The sequence below is a fragment of the Panulirus ornatus genome, chromosome 17 (genome assembly GCF_036320965.1).
Source record: "Panulirus ornatus isolate Po-2019 chromosome 17, ASM3632096v1, whole genome shotgun sequence".
In the NCBI taxonomy this organism is placed as follows: Eukaryota; Metazoa; Arthropoda; class Malacostraca; order Decapoda; family Palinuridae; genus Panulirus; species Panulirus ornatus.
This window is the reverse complement of record NC_092240.1, coordinates 19,650,929-19,663,336: the sequence shown is the minus strand read 5'-3', so window position 1 is coordinate 19,663,336 and position 12,408 is coordinate 19,650,929. Positions and strand designations below refer to the sequence as shown.

The following is a 12,408-nucleotide window of genomic DNA, read 5'->3' as shown; positions in this document are numbered from 1 at the left end:
CATATATCCTCTTGGTCAATCTTTCCTCACTCATTCTCTCCATGTGCCCAAACCACTTCAAAACACCCTCTTCTGCTCTCTCAACCACACTCTTTTTATTTCCACACATCTCTCTTACCCTTACGTTACTCACTCGATCAAACCACCTCACACCACACATTGTCCTCAAACATCTCATTTCCAGCACATCCATCCTCCTGCGCACAACTCTATCCATAGCCCACGCCTTGCAACCATACAACATTGTTGGAACCACTATTCCTTCAAACATACCCATTTTTGCTTTCCGAGATAATGTTCTCGACTTCCACACATTCTTCAAGGCCCCCAGAATTTTCGCCCCCTCCCCCACCCTATGATCCACTTCCGCTTCCATGGTTCCATCCGCTGCCAGATCCACTCCCAGATATCTAAAACACTTCACTTCCTCCAGTTTTTCTCCATTCAAACTCACCTCCCAATTTACTTGACCCTCAACCCTACTGTACCTAATAACCTTGCTCTTATTCACATTTACTCTTAACTTTCTTCTTCCACACACTTTACCAAACACAGTCACCAGCTTGTGCAGTTTCTCACATGAATCAGCCACCAGCGCTGTATCATCAGCGAACAACAACTGACTCACTTCCCAAGCTCTCTCATCCCCAACAGACTTCATACTTGCCCCTCTTTCCAAAACTCTTGCATTTACCTCCCTAACAACCCCATCCATAAACAAATTAAACAACCATGGAGACATCACACACCCCTGCCGCAAACCTACATTCACTGAGAACCAATCACTTTCCTCTCTTCCTACACGTACACATGCCTTACATCCTCGATAAAAACTTTTCACTGCTTCTAACAACTTTCCTCCCACACCATATATTCTTAATACCTTCCACAGAGCATCTCTATCAACTCTATCATATGCCTTCTCCAGATCCATAAATGCTACATACAAATCCATTTGCTTTTCTAAGTATTTCTCACATACATTCTTCAAAGCAAACACCTGATCCGCACATCCTCTACCACTTCTGAAACCACACTGCTCTTCCCCAATCTGATGCTCTGTACATGCCTTCACCCTCTCAATCAATACCCTCCCATATAATTTACCAGGAATACTCAACAAACTTATACCTCTGTAATTTGAGCACTCACTCTTATCCCCTTTGCCTTTGTACAATGGCACTATGCACGCATATGCTGAAAAAGGACTGATGATTGGGAATACCTGGTTTAAAAAGCGAGATATACATAAGTATACTTATGTAAGTAGGAGAGATGGCCAGAGAGCGTTATTGGATTACGTGTTAATTGACAGGCGTGCGAAAGAGAGACTTTTGGATGTTAATGTGCTGAGAGGTGCAACTGGAGGGATGTCTGATCATTATCTTGTGGAGGCTAAGGTGAAGATTTGTATGGGTTTTCAGAAAAGAAGAGTGAATGTTGGGGTGAAGAGGGTGGTGAGAGTAAGTGAGCTTGAGAAGGAGACCTGTGTGAGGAAGTACCAGGAGAGACTGAGTACAGAATGGAAAAAGGTGAGAACAATGGAAGCAAGGGGAGTGGGGGAGGAATGGGATGTATTTAGGGAATCAGTGATGGATTGCGCAAAAGATGCTTGTGGCATGAGAAGAGTGGGAGGTGGGTTGATTAGAAAGGGTAGTGAGTGGTGGGATGAAGAAGTAAGAGTATTAGTGAAAGAGAAGAGAGAGGCATTTGGACGATTTTTGCAGGGAAAAAATGCAATTGAGTGGGAGATGTATAAAAGAAAGAGACAGGAGGACAAGAGAAAGGTGCAAGAGGTGAAAAAAAGGGCAAATGAGAGTTGGGGTGAGAGAGTATCATTAAATTTTAGGGAGAATAAAAAGATGTTCTGGAAGGAGGTAAATAAAGTGCGTAAGACAAGGGAGCAAATGGGAACTTCAGTGAAGGGCGCAAATGGGGAGGGGATAACAAGTAGTGGTGATGTGAGAGGGAGATGGAGTGAGTATTTTGAAGGTTTGTTGAATGTGTTTGATGATAGAGTGGCAGATATAGGGTGTTTTGGTCGAGGTGGTGTGCAAAGTGAGAGGGTTAGGGAAAATGATTTGGTAAACAGAGAAGAGGTAGTGAAAGCTTTGCGGAAGATGAAAGCCGGCAAGGCAGCAGGTTTGGATGGTATTGCAGTGGAATTTATTAAAACGGGGGTGACTGTATTGTTGACTGGTTGGTAAGGTTATTTAATGTATGTATGACTCATGGTGAGGTGCCTGAGGATTGGCGGAATGCGTGCATATATATATATATATATATATATATATATAGAGCTTGGGAAGTGAGTCAGTTGTTGTTCGCTGATGATACAGCGCTGGTGGCTGATTCATGTGAGAAACTGCAGAAGCTGGTGACTGAGTTTGGTAAAGTGTGTGGAAGAAGAAAGTTAAGAGTAAATGTGAATAAGAGCAAGGTTATTAGGTACAGTAGGGTTGAGGGTCAAGTCAATTGGGAGGTGAGTTTGAATGGAGAAAAACTGGAGGAAGTGAAGTGTTTTAGATATCTGGGAGTGGATCTGTCAGCGGATGGAACCATGGAAGCGGAAGTGGATCATAGGGTGGGGGAGGGGGCGAAAATTTTGGGAGCCTTGAAAAATGTGTGGAAGTCGAGAACATTATCTCGGAAAGCAAAAATGGGTATGTTTGAAGGAATAGTGGTTCCAACAATGTTGTATGGTTGCGAGGCGTGGGCTATGGATAGAGTTGTGCGCAGGAGGATGGATGTGCTGGAAATGAGATGTTTGAGGACAATGTGTGGTGTGAGGTGGTTTGATCGAGTAAGTAACGTAAGGGTAAGAGAGATGTGTGGAAATAAAAAGAGCGTGGTTGAGAGAGCAGAAGAGGGTGTTTTGAAATGGTTTGGGCACATGGAGAGAATGAGTGAGGAAAGATTGACCAAGAGGATATATGTGTCGGAGGTGGAGGGAACGAGGAGAAGAGGGAGACCAAATTGGAGGTGGAAAGATGGAGTGAAAAAGATTTTGTGTGATCGGGGCCTGAACATGCAGGAGGGTGAAAGGAGGGCAAGGAATAGAGTGAATTGGAGCGATGTGGTATACAGGGGTTGACGTGCTGTCAGTGGATTGAATCAAGGCATGTGAAGCGTCTGGGGTAAACCATGGAAAGCTGTGTAGGTATGTATATTTGCGTGTGTGGACGTGTGTATGTACGTGTGTATGGGGGTTGGGCCATTTCTTTCGTCTGTTTCCTCGCGCTACCTCGCAAACGCGGGAGACAGCGACAAAGTATAAAAAAAAAAAAAAAAAAAAAAAAATATATATATATATATATATATATATATAAATGTGTGTGGATGTAACCACAATGAGAAAAAAGGAGAGATAGGTAGTATGTTTAAGGAAAGGAAGCTGGATGTTCTGGCTCTGAGTGAAACGAAGCTCAAGGGTAAAGGGGAAGAGTGGTTTGAGAATGTCTTGGGAGTAAAGTCGGAGGTTGTTGAGAGGACAAGAGCAAAGGAAGGAGTAAAACTACTCCTGAAACAGGAGTTGTGGGAGTATGTGATAGAGTGTAAGAAATTAAACTCTAGATTGATATGGGTAAAGGTGAAAGTGGATGGAGAGAGATGGGTGATTATTGGTGCAAATGCACCTGGGCATGAGAAGAAAGATCGTGAGAGGCAAGTGTTTTGGGAGCAGCTGAGTGAGTGGGTTAGTAGTTTTAATGCACAAGACTGGGTTATAGTGACGGGTGATTTGAATGCAAAGGTGAGTAATGTGGCAGTTGAGGAAACGATTGGTGCACATTGGGTGTTCAGTGTTGTAAATGGAAATGGTGAAGAGCTTGTAGATTTATGTGCTGAAAAAGGACTTGTAATTGGGAATACCTGGTTTAAAAAGAGAGATATTCATAAGTATACGTATGCAAGTAGGAGAGATGGCCTGAGAGCGTTATTTGATTATGCGTTAATTGACAGGCGCGTGAAAGAGAGACTTTTGGATGTTAGTGTGCCGAGAGGTGCAACTGAAGGGATGTCTGATCATTATCTTGTGGAGGCGAAGGTGACGATTTGTAGAGGTTTTCAGAAAAGAAATAGAGAATGTTGGGGTGAAGAAAGTGGTGAGAGTAAGTGAGCTTTGGAGGAGACTTGTATGAGGAAGTACCAGGAGATACTAAGTACAGAATGGAAAAAGGTGAGAACAAAGGACGTAAGGAGAGTGGGGGAGGAATGAGATGTATTTAGGGAAGCAGTGATGGCTTGCACAGAAGATGCTTGTGGCATGAGAAGCGTAGGAGGTGGGCATATTAGAAAGGGTAGTGAGTAGTGGGATGAAGAAGTAAGATTATTAGTGAAAGAGAAGAGAGAGGCATTTGGACAATTTTTGCAGGGAAATAATGCAAATGACTGGGAGATATATAAAAGAAAGAGGCAGGAGGTCAAGAGAAAGGTGCATGAGGCAAAAAAAAGAGGGCAAATGAGAGTTGGGGTGAGAGAGTATCATTAAATTTTAGGGAGAATAAAAAGATGTTTTGGAAGGAGGTAAATAAAGTGCATAAGACAAGGGAACAAATGGGAACTTCAGTGAAGGGGGCTAATGGGGAGGTGATAACAAGTAGTGGTGATGTGAGAGGGAGATGGAGTGAGTATTTTGAAGGTTTGTTGAATGTGTTTGATGATAGAGGGGCAGATTTAGGGTGTTTTGGTCAAGGTGGTGTGCAAAGTGAGAGGGTTAGGGAGAATGATTTGGTGAACAGAAAAGAGGTAGTAAAAGTTTTGTGGAAGATGAAATCTGGCAAGACAGCAGGTTTAGATGGTATTGCAGTGGAATTTATTAAATAAAGGGGGTGACTGTGTTGTTGACTGGTTGGTAAGGTTATTTAATGTATGTATGTCTCATGGTGAAGTCCCTGATGGTTGGCGGAATGCTTGCATAGAGCCATTGTACAAAGGCAAAGGGGATAAAGATGAGTGCTCAAATTACAGAGGTATAAGTTTGTTGAGTATTCCTGGGAAATTATATGGGAGGGTATTGATTGAGAGGGTGAAGGCATGTACAGAGCATCAGATTAGGGAAGAGCAGTGTGGTTTCAGAAGTGGTAGAGGCTGTGTGGATCAGGTGTTTGCTTTGAAGAATGTATGTGAGAAATACTTAGAAAAGCAAATGGATTTGTATGTAGCATTTATGGATCTGGAGAAGGCATATGATAGAGTTGATAGAGATGCCATATGGAAGATATTGAGAATATATGGTGTGGGAGGCAAGTTGTTAAAAGTGGTAAAAAGTTTTTATCAAGAGTGTAGGGCGTGTGTAGAAGTAGGAAGAGAGGAAAGTGATTGGTTTTCAGTGACTGTCGGTTTGCAGCAGGGTTGCAAGATGTCTCCTTGGTTGTTTAATTTGTTTAGGGATGGGGTTGTTAGAGGTGAATGCAAGAGTTTTGGAAAGAGGAGCAAGAATGCAGTCTGTTGTGGATGAGAGATCCTGGGAAGTGAGTCAGTTGTTCGCTGATGATACAGCGCTGGTGGCTGATTCATGTGAGAAACTGCAGAAGCTGGTGACAGGGTTTGGTAAAGTGTGTGAAAGAAGAAAGCTGAAAGTAAATGTGAATAAGAGCAAGGTTATTAGGTACAGTTGGGTTGAGGGACAAGTCAATTGGGAGGTACGTTTGAATGGGGAAAAAGTGGAGGAAGTGAAGTGTTTTAGATATCTGGGAGTGGATTTCGCAGCAGATGGAACCATGGAAGTGGAAGTGAATCATAGGGTGAGAGAGGGGGCGAAAGTTCTGGGAGCATTGAAAAATGTGTGGAAGGCGAGAACGTTATCTAGGAAAGCCAAAATGGGTATGTTTGAAGGAATATTGGTTCCGATAATGTTATATGGTTGCAAGGTGTGGGCTATAGATATAGTTGTGTGGAAGAGGGTGGATGTGATGGAAATGAGATGTTTGAGGTTAATATGTGGTGTGAGGCGGTTTGACCGCGTAAGTAATGAAAGGGTAAGAGAGATGTTGGGTAATAAAACGAGTGTGGTTGAGAGAGCAGAAGAGGGTGTTTTGAAATGGTTTGGTCACATGGAGAGAATGAGTGAGGGAAGATTGACAAAGAGGATATATGTGTCATAGGTGGAGGGAATGAGAAGTGGGAGACCAAATTGGAGGTGGAAAGATGGAGTGAAAAAGATTTTGAGTGATCGGGTCCTGAACATGCAGGAGGGTGAAAGGCGTGCAAAGAATAGAATGAATTGGAACGATGTGGAATACCGGGTTGGACGTGCCGTCAATGGATTGAACCAGGACGTGAAGCATCTGGGGTAAAGCATGGAAAGTTGTGTGGGGCCTGGATGTGGAAAGGGAGCTGTGGTTTCGTTGCATTATACATGACAGGTAGAGACTGTGTGTGAATGAATATGGCCTTTGTTGTCTTTTCGTAGCGCTACCTCGCACACATGTAGGGGAGGGGGTTGTCATTTCATGTTTGATGGGATGGCGACGGGAATGAATAAGGGCAGACATACCTATACATCTCAATGTATACATATATATACACACACAGACATATACATATATACACATGTACACAAATAATACTGTCTGCCTTTATTTATTCCCATCGCCACCTCACCACACATGGAATAACAACCCCCTCCCCCCTCATGTGTGCGAGGTAGCACTAGGAAAAGACAACAAAGGCCACATTCGTTCACACTCAGTCTCTAGCTGTCATGTAATAATGCACCGAAACCACAGCTCCCTTTCCACATCCAGGCCCCATAGAACTTTCTATGGTTTACCCCAGACGCTTCACATGCCCTGGTTCAATCCATTGACAGCATGTCGACCCCAGTATCCCACATCGTTCCAATTGACTCTATTCCTTGCACTCCTTTCACCCTCCTGCATGTTCAGGCCCCGATCACTCAAAATCTTTTTCACTCCATCTTTCCACCTCCAATTTGGTCTCCCACTTCTCCTCCTCTGACACATACATCCTCTTGGTCAATCTTTCCTCACTCATTCTCTCCATGTGACCAAACCATTTCAAAACACTGTCTTCTGCTCTCTCAACCACACTCTTTTTATTTCCATACATCTCCCTTACCCTTACATTACTTACTCAATCAAACCACCTCACACCACATATTGTCCTCAAACATCTCATTTCCAGCACATCCACCCTCCTGCGCACAACTCTATCCATAGCCCACGTCTCGCAGCCATACAACATTGTTGGAACCACTATTACTTCAAACATACCCATTTTTGCCTTCCAAGATAATGTTCTTGACTTCCACACATTCTTCACGGCTCCCAGAATTTTTGCCCCCTCCCCCACCCTATGATTCACTTCCGCTTCCATGGTTCCATCCACTGTCAAATCCACTCCCAGATATCTAAAACACTTAACTTCCTCCAGTTTTTCTCCACTCAAACTTACCTCCCAATTGACATGACCCTCCACCCTACTGTACCTAATAACCTTGCTCTTATTCACATTTACTCTTAACTTTCTTCTTTCACACATTTTACCAAACTCAGTCACCAGCTTCTGCAGTTTCTCACATGAATCAGCCACCAGCGCTGTATCATCAGCAAGCAACAACTGACTCACTTCCCAAGCTCTCTCATCGAGAACAGACTGCATACTTGCCCCTCTTTCCAAAACTCTTGCATTCACCTCCCTAACAACCCCATCCATAAACAAATTAAACATCCATGGAGCTATCACTCACCCCTGCCGGAAACCTACATTCACTGAGAACCAATCACTTTCCTCTCTTCCTATACCTACACATGCCTTACATCCTCGATAAAAACTTTTCACTGCTTCTAACAGCTTGCCTCCCACACCATATATTCTTAATACCTTCCATAGAGCATCTCTATCAACTCTTTCATATGCCTTCTCCAGATCCATATATGCTACATACAAATCCATTTGCTTTTGTAAGTATTTCTCACATACATTCTTCAAAGCAAACACCTGATCCGCACATCCTCTACCACTTCTGAAACCACACTGCTCTTCCCCAGTTTGATGCTCTGTACATGCCTTCACCCTCTCAATCAATACCCTCCCAAATAATTTACCAGGAATACTCAACAAACTTAAACCTCTGTAATTTGAGCATTCACTCTTATCCCCTTTGCCTTTGTACAATGGCACTATGCAAGCATTCCGCCAATCCTCAGGCACCTCACCATGAGTCATACATACATTGAATAACCTTACCAACCAGTCAACAATATAGTCACCTCCTTTTTTAATAAATTCCACTGCAATACTGTCCAAACCTGCTGCCTTGCCGACTTTCATCTTCCGCAAAGCTTTTACTACCTCTTCTCTGTTTACCAAATTATTTTCCCTAACCCTCTCACTTTGCACACCACCTCGATCAAAACACCCTATATCTGCCACTCTATCATCAAACACATTCAACAAACCTTCAAAATACTCACTCCATCTCCTTCTCACATCACCACTAGTTATCACCTCCCCATTAGCCCCCTTCACTGAAGTTCCCATTTGCTCCCTTGTCTTACGCACTTTACCTCCTTCCAAAACATCTTTTTATTCTCCCTTAAATTTAATGATAATCTCTCACCCCAACTCTCATTTGCCCTCTTTTTCACCTCTTGCACCTTTCTCTTGACCTCCTGCCTTTTTCTTTTATACATCTCCCAGTCATTTGCATTATTTCCCTGCAAAAATCGTCCAAATGCCTCTCTCTTCTCTTTCACTAATAATCTTACCTCTTAATCCCACCACTCACTACCCTTTCTAATCAACCCACCTCCTACGCTTCTCATGCCACAAGCATCTTTTGCGCAAGCTATCACTGTTTCCCTAAATACATCCCATTCCTCCCCCACTCCCCTTACCTCCCATGTTCTCAACTTTTTCCATTCTGTACTCAGTCCCTCCTGGTACTTCCTCACATAAGTCTCCTTCCCAAGCTCACTTACTCTCACCACTCTCTTCACCCCAACATTCTCACTTCTTTTCTGAAAACCCCTACAAATCTTCACCTTTGCCTCCACAAGATAATGATCAGACATCCCTCCAGTTGCACCTCTCAGCACATTAACATCCAAGTCTCTCTTTCGCATGCCTATCAATTAACACGTAATCCAATAACTCTCTTTGGCCATTTCTCCTACTTACATACATATACTTATGTATATCTCTCTTTTTAAACCAGGTATTCCCAATCACCAGTCCTTTTTCAGCACATTAATCTACAAGCTCTTCACCATTTACATTTACAACACTGAACACCCCATGTATACCAATTATTCCCTCAACTGCCACATTACTCACCTTTGCATTCAAATCACCCATCACTATAACCCAGTCTTGTGCATCAAAACCACTAACACACTCACTCAGCTGCACCCAAAACACTTGCCTGTCATAATCTTTCTTCTCATGCCCAGGTGCATATGCACCAGTAATCAAACCATCTCTCTCCATCAACTTTCAGTTTTACCCATATGAATGTAGAATATATATATATATATATATATATTTTCAGAGAAGAAGAGTGAATGTTGGGGTGAAGAGGGTGGTGAGAGTAAGTGAGCTTGGGAAGGAGACTTGTGTGAGGAAGTACCAGGAGAGACTGAGTACAGAATGGAAAAAGGTGAGAACAATGGAAGTAAGGGGAGTGGGGGAGGAATGGGATGTATTTAGGGAATCAGTGATGGATTGCGCAAAAGATGCTTGTGGCATGAGAAGCGTGAGAGGTGGGTTGATTAGAAAGGGTAGTGAGTGGTGGGATGAAGAAGTAAGATTATTAGTGAAAGAGAAGAGAGAGGCATTTGGACGATTTTTGCAGGGAAAAAATGCAATTGAGTGGGAGATGTATAAAAGAAAGAGACAGGAGGTCAAGAGAAAGGTGCAAGAGGTGAAAAAGAGGGCAAATGAGAGTTGGGGTGAGAGAGTATCATTAAATTTTAGGGAGAATAAAAAGATGTTCTGGAAGGAGGTAAATAAAGTGCGTAAGACAAGGGAGCAAATGGGAACTTCAGTGAAGGGCGCTAATGGGGAGGTGATAACAAGTAGTGGTGATGTGAGAAGGAGATGGAGTGAGTATTTTGAAGGTTTGTTGAATGTGTTTGATGATAGAGTGGCAGATATAGGGTGTCTTGGTCGAGGTGGTGTGCAAAGTGAGAGGGTTGAGGGAAATGATTTGGTAAACAGAGAAGAGGTAGTAAAAGCTTTGCAGAAGATGAAAGCTGGCAAGGCAGCAGGTTTGGATGGTATTGCAGTGGAATTTATTAAAAAAGGGGGTGACTGTATTGTTGACTGGTTGGTAAGGTTATTTAATGTATGTATGACTCATGGTGAGGTGCCTGAGGATTGGCGGAATGCGTGCATAGTGCCATTGTACAAAGGCAAAGGGGATAAGGGTGAGTGCTCAAATTACAGAGGTATAAGTTTGTTGAGTATTCCTGGTAAATTATATGGGAGGGTATTGATTGAGAGGGTGAAGGCATGTACAGAGCATCAGATTGGGGAAGAGCAGTGTGGTTTCAGAAGTGGTAGAGGATGTGTGGATCAGGTGCTTGCTTTGAAGAATGTATGTGAGAAATACTTAGAAAAGCAAATGGATTTGTATGTAGCATTTATGGATCTGGAGAAGGCATATGATAGAGTTGATAGAGATGCTCTGTGGAAGGTATTAAGAATATATGGTGTGGGAGGCAAGTTGTTAGAAGCAGTGAAAATTTTTTATCGAGGATGTAAGGCATGTGTACGTGTAGGAAGAGAGGAAAGTGATTGGTTCTCAGTGAATGTAGGTTTGCGGCAGGGGTGTGTGATGTCTCCATGGTTGTTTAATTTGTTTATGGATGGGGTTGTTAGGGAGGTGAATGCAAGAGTTTTGGAAAGAGGGGCAAAAATGACGTCTGTTGTGGATGAGAGAGTTTGGGAAGTGAGTCAGTTGTTGTTCGCTGATGATACAGCGCTGGTGGCTGATTCATGTGAGAAACTGCAGAAGCTGGTGACTGAGTTTGGTAAAGTGTGTGAAAGAAGAAAGTTAAGAGTAAATGTGAATAAGAGCAAGGTTATTAGGTACAGTAGGGTTGAGGGTCAAGTCAATTGGGAGGTAAGTTTGAGTGGAGAAAAACTGGAGGAAGTGAAGTGTTTTAGATATCTGGGAGTGGATCTGGCAGCGGATGGAACCATGGAAGCGGAAGTGAATCATAGGGTGGGGGAGGGGGCGAAAATCCTGGGAGCCTTGAAGAATGTTTGGAAGTCGAGAACATTATCTCGGAAAGCAAAAATGGGTATGTTTGAAGGAATAGTGGTTCCAACAATGTTGTATGGTTGCGAGGCGTGGGCTATGGATAGAGTTGTGCGCAGGAGGGTGGATGTGCTGGAAATGAGATGTTTGAGGACAATGTGTGGTGTGAGGTGGTTTGATCGAGTAAGTAACGTAAGGGTAAGAGAGATGTGTGGAAATAAAAAGAGCGTGGTTGAGAGAGCAGAAGAGGGTGTTTTGAAATGGTTTGGGCACATGGAGAGAATGAGTGAGGAAAGATTGACCAAGAGGATATATGTGTCGGAGGTGGAGGGAACGAGGAGAAGTGGGAGACCAAATTGGAGGTGGAAAGATGGAGTGAAAAAGATTTTGTGTGATCGGGGCCTGAACATGCAGGAGGGTGAAAGGAGGGTAAGGAATAGAGTGAATTGGATCGATGTGGTATACCGGGGTTGACGTGCTGTCAGTGGGTTGGATCAGGGCATGTGAAGCGTCTGGGGTAAACCATGGAAAGCTGTGTAGGTATGTGTATTTGCGTGTGTGGACATATGTATATACATGTGTATGGGGGTGGGTTGGGCCTTTTCTTTCATCTGTTTACTTGCGCTACCTCGCAAACGCGGGAGACAGCGACAAAGCAAAAAAAAAAAAAAATATATATATATATATATATATATATATATATATATATATATATATATATATATATATAATTGCCTTCAATGATACTGAACTCAATTTCTGATATACTTAGCTCCTTTCAGAACACTTGCCTCACTTCTTCCCTCCTATGTCTTCCAAGTCCATAAGCAGTGATTATCACCAACCTCTTTTGATCCACTTTCATTTTTACGTACATCATTGTAGGACTCAATTTCTTAAACTTTCACACATTTCCATAACTCATTCAGAAGAAGTGCTTCCCCTTTGACATAGACCATTGACATTAACCCTAAGACATTCCCAAACCATTCTTCCTCTTTCCCTTTATCTATGTTTCCTTCAGAGCTAGAGCAACCAGTTTCCTCTCCTCAGACATATTGCCTGTTTCACCCTTCTTCTTGTTAGTCATGGCTACATCCACACACTTTCAGACACCCCAGCGTCGGTTATCAAGGGGATGAGCACTCTGCCTCTTTTATTTGCCTTCTGTGACATGCAGG

The 12,408-nt window shown here is 43.0% G+C and overlaps 1 protein-coding gene across 3 annotated transcripts in view; it reads left to right on the top strand.

Moving 5' to 3' along the window:
* CROT (Carnitine O-octanoyltransferase) overlaps positions 1 to 12,408 on the top strand; it is a 172,290-nt gene that overhangs the window by 103,868 nt on the left and 56,014 nt on the right. The gene's annotated exons all lie outside the window — the stretch shown is intronic.